Below are 24,078 nucleotides of genomic sequence, written 5' to 3' on the forward strand. Positions count from 1 at the left end.
GGGATCAAGGATCACTCTTGAAGAAAACTATCTTCATCAAGGAGAAGTTTTCTACTCTCTATATCATCATCAACATCAAGGAAGCAGAAAGGAGAAGGAGCATCCTATCAAGTAAGTATATTTATGTCCACATCTGAATCTGTCAAAATGTCTTTTTGCAAGGAAAGCAACAAATTGGTTGGGGCTTCAAACTATCTTGCATGGAAGAAAATGACAGATCTGAATCTCATTGAAAATGAGGTTATGGAACATGTCAAAGGATCTATCACTAAACCAAGAAATGAAGATGCTCAAGTTTTTGCAAAGTATATAAAAAGGGGAAGTTAGGGCTCAAAGGATTCTCATAAAATCTATCAAGGATCCCCTCATCCCATATGTATCCAATTTTGAAACTTCAAAATAAATCTATGAGAAAATGGTAGAGTTGTATTCCGTAAGAAATGCTAGAGAATTCATCTCATTAAGGAAAGAACTCTACAAGCTAAAGATGTCAAGTGTAGGTGGAATAGCCTCATACTTATGTATCTGAAGTCCAGGATCAACTACAAGATATGGGAGAAGTCATGTCTGATAGAGAAATGGCTAAAGTTGTATTAAATGCACTACCGGAGGAGTGGGGTAACTTTACTTCAAGTATTTATGGGAAGAAAGAAACTACTCCATTCTAGGATCTATGGTCACTATGCAAGATTGAAGAATCTATACTAAAGGCCAAATCTGATGTGGGAGCAGGTGAGCAAAATCAACCATATGCTGCAATAAAAAAATAAAGGAAAAATTTGGAAAGTTTGGTCCTCAGAAAAATAATAACATGGCTAAAATACAATGCTATGGGTGTCAAGAATATGTGCACTGTAGGAGAGATTGTCCTAAGCTCAAGAATGACAATAACCAAGGAATTGGAGGAAGCTGAAAAGAAAAAATCCAAGAAGGAGGAAGTAATAGATCTCCACTATTGAGATAGTCTTCCTCACATAAGTTCTTTTCAAGTTCCTAAGTCTTCTGTTGTAAGATATGGCTATCATGATTCACTAAGTAAAATAATGGGATGCATCAAGGCATCATAGAAGCATTGAAAGCAAGAGCTCGGGACATCATCATAGAGAAGCATGAAAGATGGTTAGAATCTATGGAAGTCAAGGATATAGCTCTTGGGAATCTCATTGAAAACACAAGTGGCAAGGTCATCTAGTACAAGGTTCATCATACATCTGTCAAAAGGAAACATCTGCTGATGGGGATACTTTAGATCCTCAAGATTCTCTGATGGAATCTTCATTGAAAGGTTCACCGATCATGAGGGGAAGCAAGTGTTTCATCAAGAATTCCAAACTTGTGGAATTCATGGGATGATGGTATGATGACATAAAAGTGAAGTAGATCAAGGGATTGAAGCTCTTTCAATCAAGGAAGCTACTGAAGAAGTCTGGATGACCCAAAGGAAAAATGAGGTATGTGTGCTTACATTTGATATTGTGGAAGTCATGTCATATGGTTGTAGATATCATGAACCAATGCTCTATCTTAGGAGCATGATCAAAAGAAAGGATCTCCTCCCTTAAAGGGGTGTAGGAATGCATGGGTCACTCGTTCACTAGATGAAATCAACATAATATGTCCTCATATGAAGTATGAGGTGGTTGACTACAATTGAGGAACTCTGATTAAAAGCTCCTGGGAATGAAATGTGTGAAGAAACTAAGGAAGAGATCATGGAATATGCAACCACGATAAAGGCTATCAACATCTGAAAGACCAAGAAGATTTGACTAGGATATTCCCATGGAAGATATGAAGACTCTGATGGAGTTTGAAAAAGAAAGAGACCCTTGAAAATATATATCTTTGGGAGATGTGTCGATATGTATGCATGATGCTGATGCAAACCAGAAGATGTCATGATGAAAGACCATCACAAAGGTAATGTTGTTTTTAATGTTCATTCCTTTATTTTTGAAAAAATATATGGATGGGCTTATGCAGGGTCGTCGAGGGAAGATCTATGGATGTCTTCCACCACCGATGCACATGTAGTAGGATGAAAGATCCTTAAGTAAACATGGCATGAAGAAAGTAGCATGGCATGAAGGAAGGCCAGATATGGACTGATGGATCACTTTCCAATGATGACATGGCTGACTCATGGATGAAAGTGATGGATGGTCGGTGCCCTATGTAGAAGTCCCAAACATGAAGACTCCTAAATAACGAAAAGAAGTTCATGACATCGTGAGGAGGAGTTCTTCAAGCAGCTGGTTGTCCCATCATCTCCACCTAAGGAGCTGCTGTAGGTCCCTAATTAAGAGGGAGCCTGGAAACAAGTTTCTTACTTGGAAGAAACTTGGAAATTCCTAAGCCAAGAGGGAGCTTAGGTACATTCCTTCCGTAGGAATGAGTACATTCCTTTATTGGAATAGATATGTCCTCCCTAATTAAGAGGGAGAGATAGACACATCATTCTTGTCTAAACTTGTGAAGACAGAATGGAGGATTGGGTAAACATCTGGCATTCGATACTCTTTGAGGATGAGTTAGGGCATCCAAGATAAGAGTAGTCGTAGAGGATCGAGAGAGACAATGATGAGATGTTGGAGTTTCTAAGTTTAACCCATTAGAAATTCTTCCTGTACTATCTGATTTATTTCTTCCTACTTGTTCAATTACTTAACAAGTTATTTACCATGCAAATACTGAAAATAACTACAAGTACAGTATCAACATCTACAGATCATCAACTGAAAGTAAACAAGCACACAAGTGACACCATTGTTTTTGGACAAATGTCCCCGAAAAATCCAATGTGGGAAAACCGGTGCAGCTCTTAAGAGGATTTTATTATTATGCAGTTTTCAGAATACAACTAGGGTGCCAGAAATGGCTCACCTAACAGAGAATGCCCTCGGCAGTAGTACCTCTCCTCGGAGACAGATATTCTGGTTGATTAATCAACGGATGAACGATCCCACAACAACAATTGCAACTTCTGCTGCTTTGCGTCATTCTCATAGTTGCGGGGGAGCGCACCCCCCCCCCCCCCCTCGAACCCGCTCCCGAATCGCGCTCCGGGCGGGAGCGACTTCGGAGTGGCTTGGGAGCGCGCTCCCGAAAAAAAATTTGCGCTCCCTGCCATTTTCGGGAGCGGTCGCTCCGTCGCTCCCGGAGCGATTTTTAACGCCCGGGAGCGATTGGGGAGCGATCGCTCCCGGGCATTAAAAAATCGCTCCGGGAGCGTTTCGACGGGCGCCGGGAGCGATCCGGCGGAAAAAAAATCCGCGGACGCCAAAAAAAATCCAATTTTAAATATTTTTTTTTGTTTTAAAAGCCCAATGGGCCTAAAAAAATTTCATTATCACTTCATTGAGCAAGAGCAAGAGCAAGAGCAAAGGAGCAAGGAGAAGCGAGGAGCAAGTGCTGAGGAGCGAGGAGCAAGTGCCGAGGAGCGAGGAGCAAGCCTGCAGAGGTAAGTAACTTAGTAATTTAGTTAGTTTAGTTAGTTTAATTTAGTTAGGTAGTAATTTAGTTAATTTAATTTAGTTTATTGAGTTTAAAAATCATGAATTTAAATTAAATTAATAAATTAAATTAATTAATCCCAATAAATTAAATTAATTTGCAGATTCAAGAATCAAAACCCTACAAACATCAAACACCATGGACCTGGCTATATTTCTTGGCATTTTCCTCTTCCTGGTGCCTTTTATGGTTATTATGGTGCTGGAGAGTAGGAAACGGAGGGGCCAAACTGAAGAGGGGGATGAAGAAGCTGGAGAAAGTCAAATTGGTGAAAACCCCGTGAGGAGGAGCTGGAGGAGGGTGAACATGACCCTCAAAAAACTAAACAAGACCAAACTCCATTGTGGAAATATGTTAACAGGGCTGAAACAGGGAGAGGGGGTGGAACCACTAAATTTCGTTGCCCCCATTGCAACACTAATTACACAGGTTCATACACCCGTGCTAGAAGACACCTTTGCGGGAAAAGGCCATGGGATGGAGACAAACAAATAGGAATCAAAACTTGTACAGCGGTGTCAACAGCGGATAGAGCTAAATACATAAGGGGAGAGGAGGAAGACCAATACAGATCAAAAAAATCAAGGGGTTTCTTTGAACCAAGCTCACAATCACAAAGAACTCCTTCAGCATCCTCCCAAGGCAGTGGATATGGAGGCACAGGGTCATCATCTTTAAGGCGTAGAACCATATCAGATTTTCTTGATGAGGGGTGTAGGAATGATGTGGATTCAAAGGTTTACAGGTTTCTCTATGCATGTGGGATACCATTCAATGTTCTTCGCTCACCTTATTGGCACGAAATGGTTTCTGCCATAAATGATGCCCCTAAAGGATACAAGAGCCCTGGGTATGACAAGGCAAGAACCGTTGGCCTTGATCATGAAAAAGCAAAAATATCACATTCTTTGAATAGAATGACAAGTTCTTGGACTGACCATGGGGTGTCCATTGTATCTGATGGATGGACAAATGTAAAAGGCAAGCCATTGATAAGTGTTCTTGCTGTGTCTGTTAGTGGTCCCCTCTTTCTAACTGCACATGATTACTCAGACAAGTTCAAGACCGCCATCAACATTGCAGAAGCATTACTTGAAACAATTGAGCGTATTGGCCCATACAATGTCATCCAAGTCATCACTGATAATGCTCCTAATTGTAAGGCAGCGGGAGCAATTATTGAGGATAAATACCCCAACATATTTTGGTCTGGATGTTTGGTTCACACATTGAACCTTCTGTTGCATGATATTGTCAAGAACAAAAATGAACAATACCAATGGATTGGTGATTTGTACAAGAAAGGCAAACAAATGATAAAATTTATTACAAATCATAGCAATACCCATGGCCTTTTCCGCAGTCACTCGAGATTGGAGTTGTTGAAGATTGCGAAGACCAGATTTGGTAGCTATTACCTCACCTTTAGGCGCCTTTTGAAGGTAAGAGAGGCATTAGCTAGCATGGTATCAGGTCCACATTGGTAGGTATTAAAGGAAAGGGCTACAAATGCAGCTGACATGGGAGGTTTTGAAATGGTGGAGGAGGCCGCTCTTGATGGTCAGTTTTGGACAAGTGCGAGGCAAGTATTGGATTTCACCAAGCCCATTTATCACATGATTCGGTTTGCAGATACAGACAAACCAGTGATTGGTGAGGTGTATGAGCAAATGGATACCATGTTGGGGGAAATAAAAGATATTGTTCATAATAGAGATCCCAACTTGTACAAACTGATTCATGATTGTGTGTGTGAACGGTGGAATAGACTTAATCTTCCACTACATTGCTTGGCGTATATCCTTACGCCAAAATACTACTCTACATCTTGGTTGGGCCAACCTGCAGCAGGGGGTGTGGTTAGGACCAAACCCCATTTAGATCCAGAGGTAACTAAAGGATATTTGGAAGCATTAGAAAAGTTGGTACGTGATAGGGAGGAATGTGCAGTTGTGTGCCTTGAAATAGGCAGATACTTCAGTGGCACTGGTTTGTATGGTAACTTCCATGCAATGGACGACATAGATAGATTTGATACTCTCACATGGTGGGAAACATATGGCGGCCACGGACTTTTGCCAAAATTGGCAAAAAAAGTTCTTTCACAGGTTGTAAATACTTCTTCTGTAGAGAGGTGTTGGAGCACCTACAGCTACATACATAATGTGAAAAGAAACAGACTCAATGAAAATCGAGCAGAAAGCTTGGTTTATGTGCACTACAACTTGAGGTTGTTGAGTCATTACTGTGATCGGGCTTATGAGGATCCCACATATAAAATTTGGGACAATCACCCAGAGGATGACAATTTGGAGGATGGCATTGTACATATTGAAGAACTGGAAGAGGAACTTGTAAGGGATGAAGATGAAGCAGTTGCAGCAGCCATGCCACCTCCACCTCCACCTCCACCATCCAGTAGCAGTGCTCGAGGTCCGAGTCTTGTTCCTTTGCTGTCGCCACCTCCATCTACACCCTCACGTGGAGGTTCTAGTTCTGGTCGTCGGTCTGTGCGGGAGACTCCTAGAAGACCACCACGACCTGTTTATACTCCTGGAGACTCTCGTGGCAAGGGCCACTTATAGATTTACAGTTTACTTGTCTTTTTTAGTTTCTATTAGACTTTAGTTTTCATAACTGTTGAGTTTTGAGTCCTTGACTCTTGACTCTTGACTCTTTCATATCATAATGATATTTTTTGTAAACAATATATCACTGTGACAATGAAAATTTGAAGTTTGAAGTTGGGCCTTGGCAATTATAACTCATTGGTAATGATGTGAATTATGAATATGATGCTTCGTGAAAGACTAAAGTTGTTTCATTTCATTTCATTATTCATGTTTCATTTTATAAATTTATAACATTTCATATCATGTTAACAGTTAGAAGTTAGGACTTAGAAATATCTTAGATATTACTTCTTGTAATGGTTAAACTTAGCTTACAAGTACAACTTTGGTGATCAATGATGATAAATGTTATTGAATTTTCAATTTTGAAAGCTTGAAGTTGAAACTTTAAGATTGAATTTGATGAATCATGATTCATGAGACTCAATATGTTGCAGTTGTAATATGTATTTTACTAACTTGTGGACATGGTTGATGACGATTATAATTTCTAGATGATTGATGTGATATGGTTCAATGATCAATCTATGTTTTTTTATCTCTAATTCATCATTCTACATGTTTTTTTGACATATATGTATAAAAAAAAAATAAATATAAAATATATATATATTTTTAAAAAATCGCTCCCGGATTCGCTCCCAAACCGGGAGCTTCTGAAAATGGTCGCTCCCGCTCCCATTTTCGCTCTCGCTCCCCGCTTCCGCTCCCGCTCCCAAGTAACATTGGTCATTCTGATAGGGACTGCGTCACCCTATCTAGCTTACCAAATCCCAGTTTGTCCCACAAAATCCTCCAGCACTGCCTCTAGGCCCTACATCAGCTCTGCTAGCCTCTGCGTCAGCGTCTGGAGCCTCTGCGTCAGCCCCTAGACCCTCTGTGTCTCACACATTGGCCTCTTTGGCACTGCGCAACTCCTGGCTGTCTCTGCGTAGCCTCCAACTGCCTATGCGTCAACCTTACTGGGCTCTGCACTTCCTCTCTGGTACCAACTTTGCCTCTCTGCTATGTATTCACTGTCAATCAGTTGCAACTCAGATCACTCACTTGATTTCCTCAGCAAACCCTGCCCCAGAAAATTGAATTCTTGATCTCTCTTGGTGTGTTCTCCAACTGACCCTCAAGCCTCTTCTTATACTTTTATCGTTGGTCCTTCAACGACCGAGATTAAATCTTTAATCAATAGCGAAGTTTAGATTTGGCTTGATCCATGACTTTTGGACCCTTCTAACCCAGTTTTATATTAATACCCATTAATATTTTATTTTTCCTAAGATTAGACTTAGGAACTCCATTAAAAATATTAATTATTTAATATCTCCTTAACCGGGTAGAATCTACCCAACCCATTTTTGGGTCTTGGAGATCTTGTGTGCTTTAGCTTCTCCACCAATTTTCATGGCTAGAGCACATCCGATGCTACCCCAAATCAACACTCCCTCTTAGCGAGGACTGTGCTCTAGTAATACTCCACACTAAGCATCACCCTGATTATACATCACCAGTCTCTGTGCTGATGCTAGGCCTCCCTACCCAACATCATCTGCACTGCTACATCTTGTACTGTTGCCCATGGCCCTGCCACTGCCACTGCTACATCCGTACGGCAGTTCGCTCTGCATCCGTGCTGCTGTTGGTCCATATACCTAGCACTGCATTCCATTCTCCTCACGCTGCATCATGCTGCTCATAGCACTGCCACTGCTAACTGCTGCACTGCAACTCAGTTATCGAGAAGTAATTAACTGATCCACCCAACTCTGACATCCCTATTAGGATAGAGACACTCCCAATGCTGAAGCTCCCTCTGCCGCTAACAAATGCTCCCTCTACTGACCTTTGCGCTGCTGCAGCAACTCCATGCATCTCGTACCGTTGCACACTTCTCTGTGCCATTCTGCACTGGTGCAACACTCCCGTGCTTCTCGCACTGTTGCAGCGTGCTATCCCGGGACTCCTGCACTGTAGCACTCTCTGTCTCTCCATCCGCATCCGTCTCTACCAAAATCTGCCAGTCCCGCTACTCCTCTTTGGGGCTCCTGTAGAAAAGTATAATCCAAGAGGTTGGGTACCTCAAGGATCCTGCCCTCATTGCCTGTAGTCCGTTTGACTATAGCTCTGTCACCCCACTTCCTCTCAAGTGGCGCATGAGGACTCATGGCACAATCGTCATCCTCTTCGACTTGTTTTTCCACCTTCGCTGCCGCTGCCTTGGTCTCTGAAGCCTCTCCCTTGCTCTTCTTCCTAGGACACTGGTTCGCAAAATGACCCGTATCCCCACAATAGAAGCACTTGACCTTGGAGAGGTCCTTTTTCTTTCTCTTCTCCTGCTTTCATGTAGATGTGAGAGCCGCATATTCTTCTTCCTCCTTGATTCTGACGCCTTTTCCTCTACTCCCCGCCTTGGTCACTCTTCTTATCTCTTCTTGACGAAGAGCCGCCCATAGTTCCTCCTAATATGGAGGCTCGACCTGCCCAGTATGCTCTGGACAAATACCTCCCAATTCTCTTAGACTGTGTTCAATGCGGTCCTCACCATCAGTTCCTGATACGGCGTGGCCCATATGGAAGTTAGTTGGTCACAGATCTCCTTCAATCCACCGAGGAACACATCTATATGCTCTCCCTTTTGCATCTGGTATGACTGCAACTGATTTTCAAGTAACATCTTCCTTTGCACGGAAGTATGCTGGTACAATTTCTTCAGGGCATCCCACATCTCAATTGCCGTGTCCTTCTCAGCAATATGCGGCACCACATGATCCTTAACCCCATCAAGGATGATGCACTTCGCCTTGGCCATTGCCTCCTCGTACTTCTCATGTTCAGATGGGTCAACTGGGATCACTATTGTTTTCAAGGCGAAGTCCTTGGTGTGATATTTGTCTAGAATGGACAAGATCCTAGCCTTCCAGACCACAAAGTTGGATGCTCTGTCCAACCTATCTCGATCTCTCAGTCCATTCACGGCCATTATGCTGCTCTTCTTCCGACTCCTCCAAATCTCTCTACTTCTCTCCTGGAAGTCCTCCGTTCGACTCCCTCTGAGTCTCGATTTCCCTTCTGGAAATCCCTCCTCCTTGGTCTTGCCCCATTAGGTATTGTTCTGACCACAGTACCCCACCAGCTTCGCTTCGCAAATTATCCGCAGCCTCCTATACCCCAGCAACTTGAAGGACTGAGACTCTAGGCTCTGTGCAATCCCAACACCGACAAAATTTGCACCCGCTAGCCACAACGTCGATCCTTTTTGACTGAGAAAGATGACCGGGCAATATGTAGGTCAGGTCTGCTCCTCTCGGCCTCTGTGCTGCTCCTCCTCCTGGCTCGAATTGATGATGCAGGCCCTCTGCGTTAGCCCTTCCTTACTGCTTTCTGCTAGGAACAACTTTTGTCACTCAGGACAACTGTTTCTGCTACTACTGCTCTTCTCAACTGATGCCTTCATTTATCCTGTGATCTGCAACTACCCTCTGATACTATGTTGGAATTTCTGAGTTTAACCAGTTAGAAATTCTTCCTGTACTATTTGATTTATTTCTTCCTACTTGTTCAATTACTTAACAAGTTATTTATCATGTAAATACTGAAAATAAATACAAGTACAATATCAACATCTACAGATCATCAATTGAAAGTAAACAAGCACACAAGTGACACCATTGTTTTTGGACCAATGTCCCTGAAAAACCCAATGCGGGAAAAATCGATGGAGCTGTTCAGAGGGTTTTATTATTATGCAGTTTTCAAAATACGACTAGGGTGCCAGAAATGGCTCACCCAATAGAGAATGCCCTTGGCAGTAGTACCTCTCCTCGGAGACAGATATTTCGGCTAATTAATCACCAGATGAACGATCCCACAACAACAATTGCAACTTCTTTTGCTCTGCGTCACTTTGATAGGGATTGCGTCACCCTATCTGGCTTACCAACTCCCAGTTTGTCCCACGAAATCCTCTAGCGCTGCCTCTAGGCCCTGCGTCAACTCTGCTAGCCTCTGCTTCAGCTTCTGGAGCCTTTGCATCAGCCCCTAGACCCTCTGCGTCTCACACGCTGGCCTGTCTGGCACTCCGCAGCTCCTGGCTGCCTCTGCGTCAACCTTACTGGGCTCTGCGCTACCTCTCTGGTACCAACTCTGCCTCTTTGCTATGTATTCACTGCCCCTTAGCCGCAACTCAGATCACTCACTTGATTTCCTCAACAAACCTTGCTCCAAAAAATCGAATTCTTAATCTCTCTTGGTGTGTTCTCCAACTGACCCTCAAGCCTCCTCTTATACTTTTCTCGTTGGTTCTTCAACACCCGAGATTAAATCTCTAATCTACGACTAAGAATAGATTTGTCTTGATCCATGACTTTTGGACCCTTCTAACCTAGTTTTATATTAATACCCATTAATATTTTATTTTTCCTAAGTTTAGACTTAGGAACTCCAGTAAAAATATTAACTATTTTAATATCTCCTTAACCGGGTAGAATATGCCCAAACCATTTCTGGGTCTTGGAGATCTCATGTGCTTTAGCCTCTCCACCAATTTTCATGGCTAGAGCACATCTGATGCTACCCCAAATCAACACTCCCTCTTAGCGAGCACTATGCTCTAGTAATACTCCACACTGAGCATCACCCTGATTATACAGCACTAGTCTCTGTGCTGATGCTAGGCCTCTTTGCCCAACATCTTTTGCACTGCTGCATCCTATACTGTTGCCCACAGCCCTGCCACTGCCATTGCTACATCTGTACGGCAGCTCCCTCTGCATCCGTGCTGCTGCTGGTCCATATACCTAGCACTGCATCACCAATCTCCTCACGCTGCATTGTGCTGCTCATAGCACTGCCATTGGTAACTGCAGCACTGCAACTCAGCTATCGAGAAGTAAGTAACTGATCCACCTAACTCTGACATCTGTGTCAGGCTAGAGACACTCCCGATGCTGAAGCTCCCTTTGCCGCTAACAAGTGCTCCCTCTACTGACCTCCGCGTTGCTGTAGCAACTCCATGCATCTCGTACCGTTGCAGACTTCTTTGTGCCATCCTTCACTATTGCAACACTCCCGTTCTTCTCGATTGTAGCTTGCTATCTCGGGACTCCTGCACTGTAGCACTCTTTGTCGCTCCATCTGCATCTGTCTCTACCAACATCTACCAGTCTTGTCACTTCTCTTTGGTGCTCCCGAAGCAAGGTATAATCCAAGAGGATGGGTACCTCAAGGATCCTGCCCCTCATCGCCTGTAGTCCGTCTAACTACAGCTTGATGTCACCCTACTTCCTCTCAAGTGGCACATGAGCACTCATGGCACAGTTGTCATCCTCCTCGACTTCTTTTTCCGCCTTCCCTGGCGCTGCCTTAGTCTCAGAAGCCTCTCCATTGCTCTTCTTCCTAGGATACTGGTTCGCAAAATGACCCAGTTCCCCACAATGGAAGCACTTGACCTTGGAGAGGTCCTTCTTCTTTCTCTTCTCCTGCTTTCCCGTAGATGCGAGAGCCACATCTTCTTCTTCCTCCTTCTTGATACTGACGCCTTTTCCGCTACTCCCCGCCTTGGTCACTCGTCTGATCTCTTCTTGACGAAGAACTGCCCATAGTTCCTCCCAATCTGGAAGGCTCGACCTGCCCAGTATGCTCTGGACAAATACCTCCCAATCCTCTGAGACTACATTCAATGCGGTCCTCACCATCAGTTCTTGATCCGGCATGGCTGATATGTAAGTTAGCTGGTCACGGATCTCCTTTAATCCACTGAGGAAGACATCTGTCTACTCTCCCTCCTGCATCTAGTATGATCGCAACTGATTTTCAAGTAACATCTTGCTCTGTACGGAAGTATGCTGGTACATTTTCTTTAGGGCATCCCACATTTGATTTGTCGTGTCCTTCTCGGCAATATGCGGCACCACATGATCCTTGACCCCATCAAGGATAATGCTCTTTGCCCTGGCCATTGCCTCCTCATACTTCTCATTTTCAGATGGGTCAATTGGGATCGCTATTGTTGTCAAGGTGAAGTCTTTGATGCGATAGCAGTCTAGAATGGACAAGATCTTGGCCTTTTAGACCACGAAGTTGGATGCTCCATCCAACCTATCTTGATCTCTCAATCCATTCATGACCATTATGCTGCTCTTCTTCCGACTCCTTCGAATCTCTCTACTTCCCTCCTTGAAGTCCTCTGTTCGACTCCCTTTGAGTCTCGATTTCCCTTCTTGAAATGCCTCTTCCTTGGTCTTGCCCTGTTAAGCACTGTTCTGACTACAGTACTCCACCAATTTCGCTCTGCAAATTATCCGTAGCCTCCTATACCCCAGCAACTTGAAGGACTGAGCCTCTAGGCTCTGCGCAATCCCGACACCGACAAAATTTGCACCTCCTGGCCACAGTGTCGATCCTTCCTGACTGAGAAAGATGACCGGGCACTACGTAGGTCAGGTCTACTCCTCTCTGCCTCTGCGCTGATCCTCCTCCTGGCTCGAACTGATGACACAAGCCCTCTGTGTCACCCCTTCCTTGCTGCTTTCTACTCTGAACAACTTCTATCACTCGAGACAATTGTGTCTGCTACTACTGCTCTGCTCGGTTGATGCCTTCAGTTATCCTGTGATCTGCAACCACCCTCTGATACCATGTTGGAATCTCTGAGTTTAACCCGTTAGAAATTCTTCCTGTATTATTTGATTTATTTCTTCCTACTTGTTCAATTACTTAACAAGTTATTTACCATGTAAATACTAAAAATAAATACAAGTACAGTATCAACATCTATAGATCATCAACTAAAAGTAAACATGCACACAAGTGACACCGTTGTTTTTGGACCAATGTCCCCGAAAATCCCAATGCAGGAAAAACCGGTGCAACTGTTCAGAGGGTTTTATTATTATGCAGTTTTTAGAATACAACTTGGGTGCCAGAAATGGCTCACCCAATAGAGAATGCCCTCGGCAATACTACCTCTCCTCGGAGACAGATATTTCGGCTGATTAGTCACCAAATGAATGATCCCACAACAACAATTGTAGCTTTTGCTGCTCTGCATCACTCTGATAGGGACTGCGTCACCCAATCTGGGTTACCAACTCCTAGTCTGTCCCACGAAATCCTCTAGCACCGCCTCTAGGCCCTACGTCAGCTCTGCTAGCCTCTGCGTCAGCTTCTAGAGCCTCTGCATCAGCCCCTAGATCCTCTGCGTCTCACACACTGGCCTCTCTGGCACTGCGCAGCTCCTGGTTGCCTCTGCGTAGCCTCCAGTTGCCTTTGCATAGCCTCCAGCTGCCTCTGCGTCAACCTTACTGGGCTCTGCTTTGCCTCTCTGGTACCAACTTTGTCTCTCTGCTATGTATTCACTGCCCCTCAGCTGCAACTCAGATCACTCACTTGATTTCTTCAGCAATCCCTGCCGCAGAAAATTGAATTCTTGATCTCTCTTGGTGTGTTCTCCAACTGACCCTCAAGCCTCCTCTTATACTTTTCTCGTTAGTCCTTAACGACCGAGATTAAATCTCTAATCAACAGTTAAGATTATATTTGGCTTGATCCATGACTTTTGGACCCTTCTAACCCAGTTTTATGTTAATACCCATTAATATTTTATTTTTCCTATGTTTTGACTTAGGAACTCCATTAAAAATATAAATTATTTTAATATCTCCTTAATCGTGTAGAATCTGCCCAAACCATTTCTGGGCCTTGGAGATCTCATATGCTTTAGCGTCTCCACCAATTTTCATGGCTAGAGCACATCTGATGCTACCCCAAATCAACACTCCCTCTTAGTGAGGACTGTGCTCTAGTAATACTCCACACTGAGCATCACCCTGATTATACAACACCAGTCTTTGTGTTGATGCTAGGCCTCCCTGCCCAACATCCTCTGCACTACTGCATCCTGTACTGTTTCCCATAGCCCTGCCACTGCCAGTGCTACATCCGTATGACAGCTCCCTTCGCATCCGTGCTACTACTGGTCCATATACCCAGCACTGCATCCCCTTCTCTTCACGCTGCATCGTGCTGCTCATAGCATTGCCACTACTAACTGCTGCACTGCAACTCAGTTACTGAGAAGTAAGTAACTAATCCACCCAACTCTGACATCCGAGTCAGGCTAGAGACACTCCCGATGGTGAAGCTCCCTCTACTGTTAACAAGTGCTCCCTCTATTGACCTCTGTGCTGCTGCAGCAACTCCATGCATCTCGCACCGTTGCACACTTCTCTGTGCCATCCTGCACTGGTGCAACACTCCCGTGCTTCTCGCACTGTTGCAGCCTGCTATCCTGGGACTCCTACACTGTAGCACTCTTTGTCGCTCCATTCGCATCCATCTCTACCAACATCTGCCAGTCCTGCTACTCCTCTTCGAGGCTCCCGTAGCAAGGTATAATCCAAGAGGTTGGGTACCTCAAGGATCCTGCCCCTCATCACCTGTAGTCCGTCTGACTACAGCTCAATGTCACCCCACTTCCTCTCAAGTGGCGCATGAGCACTCATGGCACAGTCGTCATCCTCCTCGACTTCTTTTTCGCCCTTGCTGGCGCTGCCTTGGTCTCAGAAGCCTCTCCCTTGCTCTTCTTCCTAGGACACTAGTTCGCAAAATGACCTAGTTCCCCACAATGGAAGCACTTGACCTTGGAGAGGTTCTTCTTCTTTCTCTTCTCCTGCTTTCCTGTAGATGCAAGAGCTGCATCTTCTTCTTCCTCCTCCTTGATTTTGACGCCTTTTCCGCTACTCTACACCTTGGTCACTCGTCTGATCTCTTCTTGACGAAGAGCTGCCCACAGTCCTCCCAATCTGGAAGGCTCAACCTGCCCAGTATGCTTTGGACAAATAGCTCCCAATCTTGTGAGACTGCGTTCAATGCGGTCCTCACCATCAGTTCCTGATCCGACATGGCCCATATGGAAGTTAGCTGGTCACGGATCTCCTTCAATCCACCGAGGAAGACATCTATCTGCTCTCCCTTTTGCATTTGGTATGACTGCAGCTGATTTTCAAGTAACATCTTCCTCTGCACGGAAGTATGCTGGTACAATTTCTTCAGGGCATCCCACATCTCATTTGCCGTGTCCTTCTCGGCAATATGCAACACCACATGATCCTTGACCCCATCAAGGATGATGCACTTCGCCCTGGCCATTGCCTCCTCGTACTTCTCATTTTCAGCTGGGTCAACTGGGATCGCTATTGTTTTCAAGGCGAAGTCCTTGATGCAATATTTGTCTAGAATGGACAAGATCCTGGCCTTCCAGACCACGAAGTTGGATGCTCTGTCCAACCTATCCTGATCTCTCAGTTGATTCACGGTCATTATGCTGCTCTTCTTCCGACTCCTCCGAATCTCTCTACTTCCCTCCTGGAAGTCCTCCGTTCGACTCCCTCTGAGTCTCGATTTCCCTTCTGTAAATCCCTCCTCCTTGGTTCTGACCATAGTACCCCACCAGCGTTGCTCCGCAAATTATCCGCAGCCTCTTATACCCCAGCGATTTGAGGGACTGAGCCTTTAGGCTCTGTGCAATCCCGACATCGACAAAATCTGCACCTGCTGGCCACAACGCCAATCCTCCCTGACTGAGAAAGATGACCGGGCACTACGTAGGTCAGGTCTGCTCCTCTCTACCTCTGTGCTGATCCTCCTCTTGGCTCGAATTGATGACGTAGGTCCTCTGCGTCACCCCTTCCTTGCTGCTTTCTGCTAGGAACAATTTCTGTCACTCGGGACAGCTGTTTCTGCTACTACTGCTCTGCTCGGCTGATGCCTTTAGTTATCTTGTGATCTGCAACCACCCTCTGAGTCCATTCAAGACCATTATGCTGTTGTTCTTCCGACTCGTTCGAATCTCTCTACTTCCCTCTTGGAAGTCCTCGGTTCGACTCCCTCTGAGTCTCGATTTCCCTTCTGGAAATCCCTCCTCCTTGGTCTTGCCCTGTTAGGTACTGTTCTGAACACAGTACCCCACCAGCTTCGCTCCAGAAATTATCCGCAGCCTCCTATGCCCCAACAACTTGAAGGATTGATCCTCTAGGCTTTGTGCAATCCCGACACCGACAAAATCTGCACCTGCTGGCCACAACGTCAATCCTTCCTGACTGAGAAAGATGACCGGGCACTACGTAGGTTAGGTCTGCTCCTCTTTGCCTCTGCGCTAATCCTCCTCCTGGCTCGAATTGATGACGCAGGCCCTCTGCGTCACCCCTTTCTTGCTGCTTTCTGCTAGGAACAACTTCTGTCACTCGGGACAACTGTTTCTGTTGCTACTGCTCTGCTCGGCTAAAGCCTTCAGTTATCCTGTGATCTGCATCCACCCTCTGATATGATGTTTGAATTTATGAGTTTAACCCGTTAGAAATTCTTCTTGTACTATCTGATTTATTTCTTCCTACTTGTTCAATTACTTAACAAGTTATTTACCATGTAAATACTAAAAATACATACAAGTACAGTATCAACATCTACAGATCATCAACTGAAAGTAAACATGCACACAAGTGACACCATTATTTTTGGACCAATGTCCCCGAAAAACCCAATGCGGGAAAACCGGTGCAGCTGTTCAGAGGGTTTTATTATTATGCAGTTTTCAGAATACAACTAGGATGCCAGAAATGGCTCACCCAACAGAGAATGCCCTCGGTAGTAGTACCTCTCCTTGAATATAGATATTCCGGCTGATTAATCACTGGATGAACGATCCCGTAGCAACAATTGCAGCTTCTGTTGCTCTGCGTCACTTTGATAGGGACTGCATCACCCTATCTGGCTTACCAACTCCCAGTTTGTCCCACGAAATCCTCTAGCGCTGCCTTTAGGCCCTGCGTCAGCTCTGCTAGCCTCTGCGACAACTTCTGGAGCCTCCGTGTCAGCCCATAGACCCTCTGCGTCTCACATGTTGGCCTCTCTGGGACTGCGCAGCCCCTGGCTGCCTTTGCATAGCCTCCAACTGCCTCTGCGTCAACCTTATTGGGCTCTATGCTGCCTCTTTGGTACCAACTCTGCCTCTCTGCTATGTATTCACTGCCCCTCAGCTGCAACTCAGATCACTCACTCGATTTCCTCAGCAAACCCTGCCCTAGAAAATCGAATTCTTGATCTCTCTTGGTGTGTTCTCCAACTGACCCTCAAGCCTCCTCTTATACTTTTTTCGTTGGTCCTTCAACAACTGAGATTAAATCTCTAATCAACGGCTAAGATTAGATTTGGTTTGATCCATGACTTTTGGACCCTTCTAACCCAGTTTTATATTAATACCCATTAATATTTTATTTTTCCTAAGTTTAGACTTAGGAACTCCATTAAAAAATATTAATTACTTTAATATCTCCTTAATCGGGTAGAATCTGCCCAAACCATTTCTGGGTCTTGGAGATCTCATGTGCTTTAGCCTCTCCACCAATTTTCATGGCTAGAGCACATCCAATGCTACCCCATATCAACATGAGGGTGTCTATACATCATTGCTCTCGCCAACATTGTGCTCAGATCTCGTGGAGAGATAGAGTTGTTAGTTAAGGCCTTGCTATGTGACAATGCTGGTTGATGTGATGCTAAACATATGGGTTACCAATCTGACTCTTCTTATAAGAAATTCTTCAGATTGAAAATGACCAAATACCATTATGAATACCTCCCTAGTTAAGAGTGAGTGTTGAAAAGTGTAACTAGGTTCGGTCTTCATGATGACATGTGTAATTGTGATTTTATGTAATTTATGAAAAGAAGAAAAATAAAATTATTGTAATGCTTGTCTCATGGGTTTCATGAGCAAGGAATTTTATTTTTAGTAATGACTCCTGTTGTGAACCTTTAGCTTTTGTCATCTAGTCATAAGAGTCAAATTGAGTTAATGTCATGTATGAAGGACCCTTCTTGGGTATGTTACATTTTTATGAGTCATTAGATAAGTATAAATAGCCTTCCAAGAAAAGCACAAGCATCTCCCTTCAAGTCAGCTTCAAAAGGAATAATAACATCTCTCCAAATGACACGTCAGCTTAGCTGGATGAGAAGTCGGCTTATTATGATGGCAAACAACTATAAATAGGCCACTTGGCCTCATTTCAGAGCACAAATTTTCGGTGAAGCATGTTTGAAGTTAAGTAGTGCGAAGGTGATAAAGAAGAAGCGCTATAACTAGTGAGGATAGAGGAAAAAAGACCGAAGTGTTTCAACACTGTTTTGGGCTAAATAATCTCCACATGTGTGAAGTTGCAGACATGTCTATTGCAGCAAGGAGGTCGAGAAGGTTACAGTCATCTAAAGGTAACCAAGTTGGGTGAAGGACAAGTCAAAGGGAAGCCGAATTAAAAGGAAGGAGTCTCTTTCTAAAGAGAGGCTAGTTAAGGTTCAAAGTTGGTCATCTATACAAACTAGGGTTTCTGATTTGGAACCAAAAGTTGTAGACCGAAATCAAGGGGTCAAAATTCTGAAGGAAAGCCGAGAAGAAGAAGAAGCAAAGGGTTTGACTATCTTTGACTCAAGGAAGAGGAAAAGGGCTTTGTGTCTTGGTCTTGGAGTGGCAAATAGGTCAAGGGTCTTGGTCTTGGTATTCGTCAATTGAAGACTCTATAAGAAGAAGAATTTGTTCGGGTTTTCCTCTCAGGTGTGAGAGGTTTTGGTGCTTGCTGTTAGCCCGTATTCTGTGTCTCTTGTCTCTTTATGGTTTATGCATTGGTAGCTGTTTGATGAAGAAGAACACTAATAACCTAAGTAAAAGAAGATCCTAATCTAAAGAAGTAAAAAGCACTCACAAGCAGTTACTAATCGAAGATAAATCACTTAATTTTTATGCCCTAGATTTCTCAGCACGTCCCTCCAGTAATAGACCATAAATTACACATGTGTGAGAGAGAGATGACCCAAAAACTTTGATCCTGTCCTTTCCAGCAATTCTCCTTCTCTTGGAATTTCGCTGCCTTCTTCTCTTGGATATTGAACTTGTGTGTGAATATCTCCAAATGAATTTGAACTGCTTGTATATATACCCTTTTGGTGAGGTTGAATTACCTTGTTTGAGGCCGACTAGGTGTGGAGGTGACAAATGACTTATTTTACTCTATATTAATTCTTTTTACATGATTCAAAAGCCCAAGAAAGGTCTCTTTAAATGGACAATAACTCTAATGACTCAATATAAATCCTAGAAGTCCTCAATGGGGACTTTGACCTAAAACATGATGACCCAAGCATGAAACCCATGCTTTAATAAGTCATAATAATAATAATAATATTAATTTATTTTTCTTTCTTTTGATAAATACATTTAATTATGACTCAAATACAATTTATGAAGACTGAACCTAGTTACATTCTTCAACACCCCCTCTTAACTAGGGAGGTATTCATATATACATATACAAGTACGTGGAAGATCTCAAAACACATGAACCATGAAGAGTTTAGGCACTTAACGTGCCACAGACTAGATTCCTGACCTGGAAATCTATCTCGATGGGACTAAGATGGACTAAAGTTTTCAGCCTCTCGAGGTACCATTTGGCTTACTTGCTTACCATCAACCTAGGGAACTAGGTGCGTAATGCAGGGTTAGAGCTCTCTGACCAACACTACCCTCCTTACTACTTTAGAAACTAGACATCAACACATATGCCGTCCAGATGTCCTACCAGGCATTTTAGACACACAATGCCTCGACACATCAAATCTCTCTAACCTCAAGCATGCTTTTCAAAAACTTTGAGAGATTTACCTAAACAGTCACAACCCCAATTAGTAACAAACTTTCAAATCCTCATGAGTAAAAACAAGGCTTCAGGGTCTTTAAACATCTTGATGCTACTTCACAATTGATCACATTAGGACTTAGAGGTTTCCAAAACAAATCTTGATAGAAAGTTTCCTCAATCATTCAACTTCCTTTCCTACTTCACATGCAACAACCGAATCCTACTTTCCTTCTTTCAACAACACCTCAATATGCATTCTCCAGTTTTCTTCTTCAAGGTATCCATCATGACTATGATATGCCCTCCCTCTCGACTTTGGGAGTTATACTCTTTCCTTTATCCAAGCTCCCTCTTAACTTCATGAGATCTACTTTTTCATAACATCGGAGAACCTTTCATGGCTTCCATTCTTCTTATCTGAGACATCTTGATCGTCATCATTCATATAACTTCCTTCATCATGTTCATTTACCAAATCAACTTTACCTACGAATATCTTCAACATCTTGAAGATTATGTACCTGCTCAACTTAGATAGCAAGTACAACCAAATACATATATAGAAACATGAACTCAACTTTGTCAGAATCATACGATAATGGAAGCATTAGACTTTAGACATCAAATACCTAAACTTAGTTAGGTTCACAAACAACAAGAGACGCATACTTTTATATTTCAACTTCTTGCTAGGGTTTTGTCATAAACCCTTGACTTCATCATCAAGACTTTTGAGCAACACAATCATGATAACAATCTTCATTATATATAAAGTCTCAATATTTCTTCTAGAGATATGACATACTCTACTATAATATATTGTAAACCGTAGAAGCAATTCAAACAAATATACTTACAATACATCTAATAACTTTAGAATTGTTATATACCTAGGGGGGATAATATGGAGTACAAAGGGAGGTACACAAGGGAATAATGTAATAATGGGATGGGCCATAGTAATAAATAAGGTGGTTAACCCGTATCATGTAAGGGACCACAAGTAGTTAGTGATAATGTAAGGGGCCCATGGTATTAGATAGATGGTATTGAGGAACCATGGTAATGACCCATGGTATTGTATGTATGAGGCCTATATAGAGGCTAGAGACTCCACATTGAGAGATGCCAAGGATTATTGTATGAACATGCATATGGCTTGTGGAGTGTTCTCCTTCCTTAAGGAGTGAATGTATGGTGTTACCCTACCTTAAGGGTTTGATATCAATAAAGAAACATTTCTATCTATCTTCAGTTCTTGTTATTCTTGGGTTTGTTTCTATTGTCATATATTTTTGGGTTAGATTTATAACAAGTGGTATCAGATCTATAACAATGTTATATACCTAGGGGGATAATATGGGGTACAAAGAGAGGTACCCAAGGGAATAATGTAATAATGGGATGGGCCATAGTAATAAATAAGGTGGTTAACCCATATCATGTAAGGGACCACAAGTAGTTAGTAATAATGTAATGAGGCTCATGGTATTAGATAGATGGTATTGAGGGAACCATGGTAATGACCCATGGTATTGTATGTATGAGGCCTATATAGAGGCTAGAGACTCCACATTGAGAGATCTCAAGGATTATTGTATGAACAAGCATATGGCTTGTGGGGTGTTCTCCTTCCTTAAGGAGTGAATGTATGGTGTTACCCTACCTTATGGGTTTGATATCAATAAAGAAACATTTCTATCTATTTCTATCTTGTTATTTCTTGGGTGTATTTGTCTTTTCATATATTTTCAGATCAGATTTATGACAAGTGGTATCAGAGCACTTTCTTGGGCAATAGTGGAGAATTTTTATTTTTTATTTTTTGCAGGAATTTTTTGGGTTGGCAAGTTTGCAGATCTGATTTGTATTTTTTGGTGCAAAATCTGCAAAATCTAATTGCAGATCTAGATTGCTTGTGAAAAAATACCCGATTTCAAAAAAAAAATTGACCGAATCGGAGTCCGAATGAGGGAGATATCGCTGATCTAAAGTCAGTGCTGTTGTAGACAATTTTTCGGGGCAGCGAGTTTGCGACGCAGATCTGGACGTCTTGGTGCAAAATTTGAAGAATCTAATTGCAGATCTGGATTATTTGTGAAAAAATACCCAATTAAAAAAAAATCAGTCAAATCGGAGTCCGGATGAGGGAGATATCGCTGATTTAAAATCAGTGATTTTTCAGCAATTTTTTGTGACGGTGGGATAGTTGCAGCGTGGATCGGCAATTCTAGTACTTAGATCGGGATTTCTACCACATGGGAAGATGCAGAATGGTTGTTCCATTTCTGAAAACAGGTCATAATAGGGATTCTGAGCAATATTGACAGAATTGTGGCCATTTCAAATTTTCGTCAAGTAAGTGAATTTTTTTTCAAAAACCTCTTCATGGCGGTTTTATGTTTTACAGGAAAAGATGATGGTCCTACTATTGAAGAATACATAAAACAAAATAAGTCAATATGGGAAAAAAATTGGAAGGATTCAGTGTGGCTTAATTTCAGAGATGAGGCTGACAAATGGTGGTTTTCAATTGACAACAAGCAGTTGACCAAACTTTAAGATGCAGAATTTGAAAGAGTCCTTTTAGACAAATGGTCTCGGGCTAGAACAAGTAGAATGAGACACGTAAGGGGTTATTTTCTATAGGTGTCTCCTTATTGCAGGTTCATGCATTGATTCAGAAGGAGAAGATTGTTGTGTCTATAAATCCTAGTTGCAAGCATAATTTTATCAATGTTAATTTGACAAAAAAATTGCAAGTTCCAGCCAAACACATTGAAAACACACAGATTGATGATGAGGATGTTCAAGTTTATAAAGATTTGAAGCTTTCTATGGATAAGTATGTGTTGCATGGTGATTTTTATACTTCAGATATGGATAACATGGATGTTGTTTTAGGATATCCTTGGATGGAATCCGTGGGTACTATCAATATTAATGTGCAGAAGAAATTCCTGAAGCTTTGGTATAAAAAGAAGAAAATTACATTACAGGATATTTCCATCAATAAATAGGTAGAGTCCATGGAGGTTGCAGTAGCAGATGTTCCAGGGACTGACATATCAGATGATGAGCCTTTGATGATCGACAGTCAAACACAAACAAAGGCTAAAGCAGAAAAAGTTACAGGTGCTGATACATCAGATGAGGGCTCAGTGGTGGAAGTAATATTGGAAGATAAGACACCACAACAGGCACCACAGCAGGGTGAATTAAGGAAAAAGACACTGTGGGTTAAAACTTCAACATATCTCACCCACATCACCCCACAAGACAACAACCAACAAGATGGCAACCAATTAGCCACAAGGACAACAACCCCCGCATGACAGACAGAGAGGAGCGAAGATCCACCTACTACACATCAACACAGAAGAGCTGCCACGGTCAACTTCCATCTCAAGCGAGCAAGGCACCAACGAGATCGAGGGTTCACCTTTCTTTTGGATGGCTAGATGCACGTGCATGGTACCAATGGACTACACTTTTGAGTAGATCTTATTATTTGTGTTCTTCCCATGTTTTGGGGATGAAACATGCTAAGGGGGGTGGAATGTTATATATCTGGGGGGGATAATATGGGGTACAAAGGGAGGTACCCAAGGGCATAATGTAATAATGGGATGGGCCATAGTAATAAATAAGGTGGTTAACCCGTATCATGTAAGGGACCACAAGTAGTTAGTAATAATGTAAGGGGCCCATGGTATTAGATAGATGGTATTGAGGGAACCATGGTAATGACCCATGATATTGTATGTATGAGGCCTATATAGAGGCTAGAGACTCCACATTGAGAGATGTCAAGGATTATTGTATGAACAGACATATGGCTTGTGGAGTGTTCTCTTTCCTTAAGGAGTGAATGTATGGTGTTACCCTACTTTAAGGGTTTGATATCAATAAAGAAACATTTCTATCTATTTCTATGTTGTTATTTCTTGGGTATATTTGTATTTTCATATATTTTCAAATCAGATCTATAACAAGAATTCATATGTTAGACTTCTACTAGGATTTAATGCAAACCCTAGATTTCTTCTTAGAGATACTAGGCGTTAGATGTCAACAAATAAAACCAAGCACAACACAATCTAAGGTTTCATCGATGTGATCAACTTCTACTAGGGTTTGTTGTGAACCCTGGATTTTATGGAAACAATATCATCAGATCATATCCTAGAATATCAAACTTCTACTAGGGCTTAGTTACAAACCCTAGAACTTATCAACAACTAGGT

At 42.7% G+C, this 24,078-nt stretch overlaps 1 protein-coding gene across 7 annotated transcripts in view; it reads left to right on the forward strand.

Annotated features, from left to right (window-relative positions):
- LOC149252752 (C18orf8) overlaps positions 1 to 24,078 on the forward strand; it is a 354,515-nt gene that overhangs the window by 157,662 nt on the left and 172,775 nt on the right. The gene's annotated exons all lie outside the window — the stretch shown is intronic.

Source organism: Pinus tabuliformis, chromosome 7, assembly GCF_031772625.1.
Source record: "Pinus tabuliformis cultivar Carrire ecotype Pingquan chromosome 7, CPIR1, whole genome shotgun sequence".
Classification (NCBI taxonomy): Eukaryota; Viridiplantae; Streptophyta; class Pinopsida; order Pinales; family Pinaceae; genus Pinus; species Pinus tabuliformis.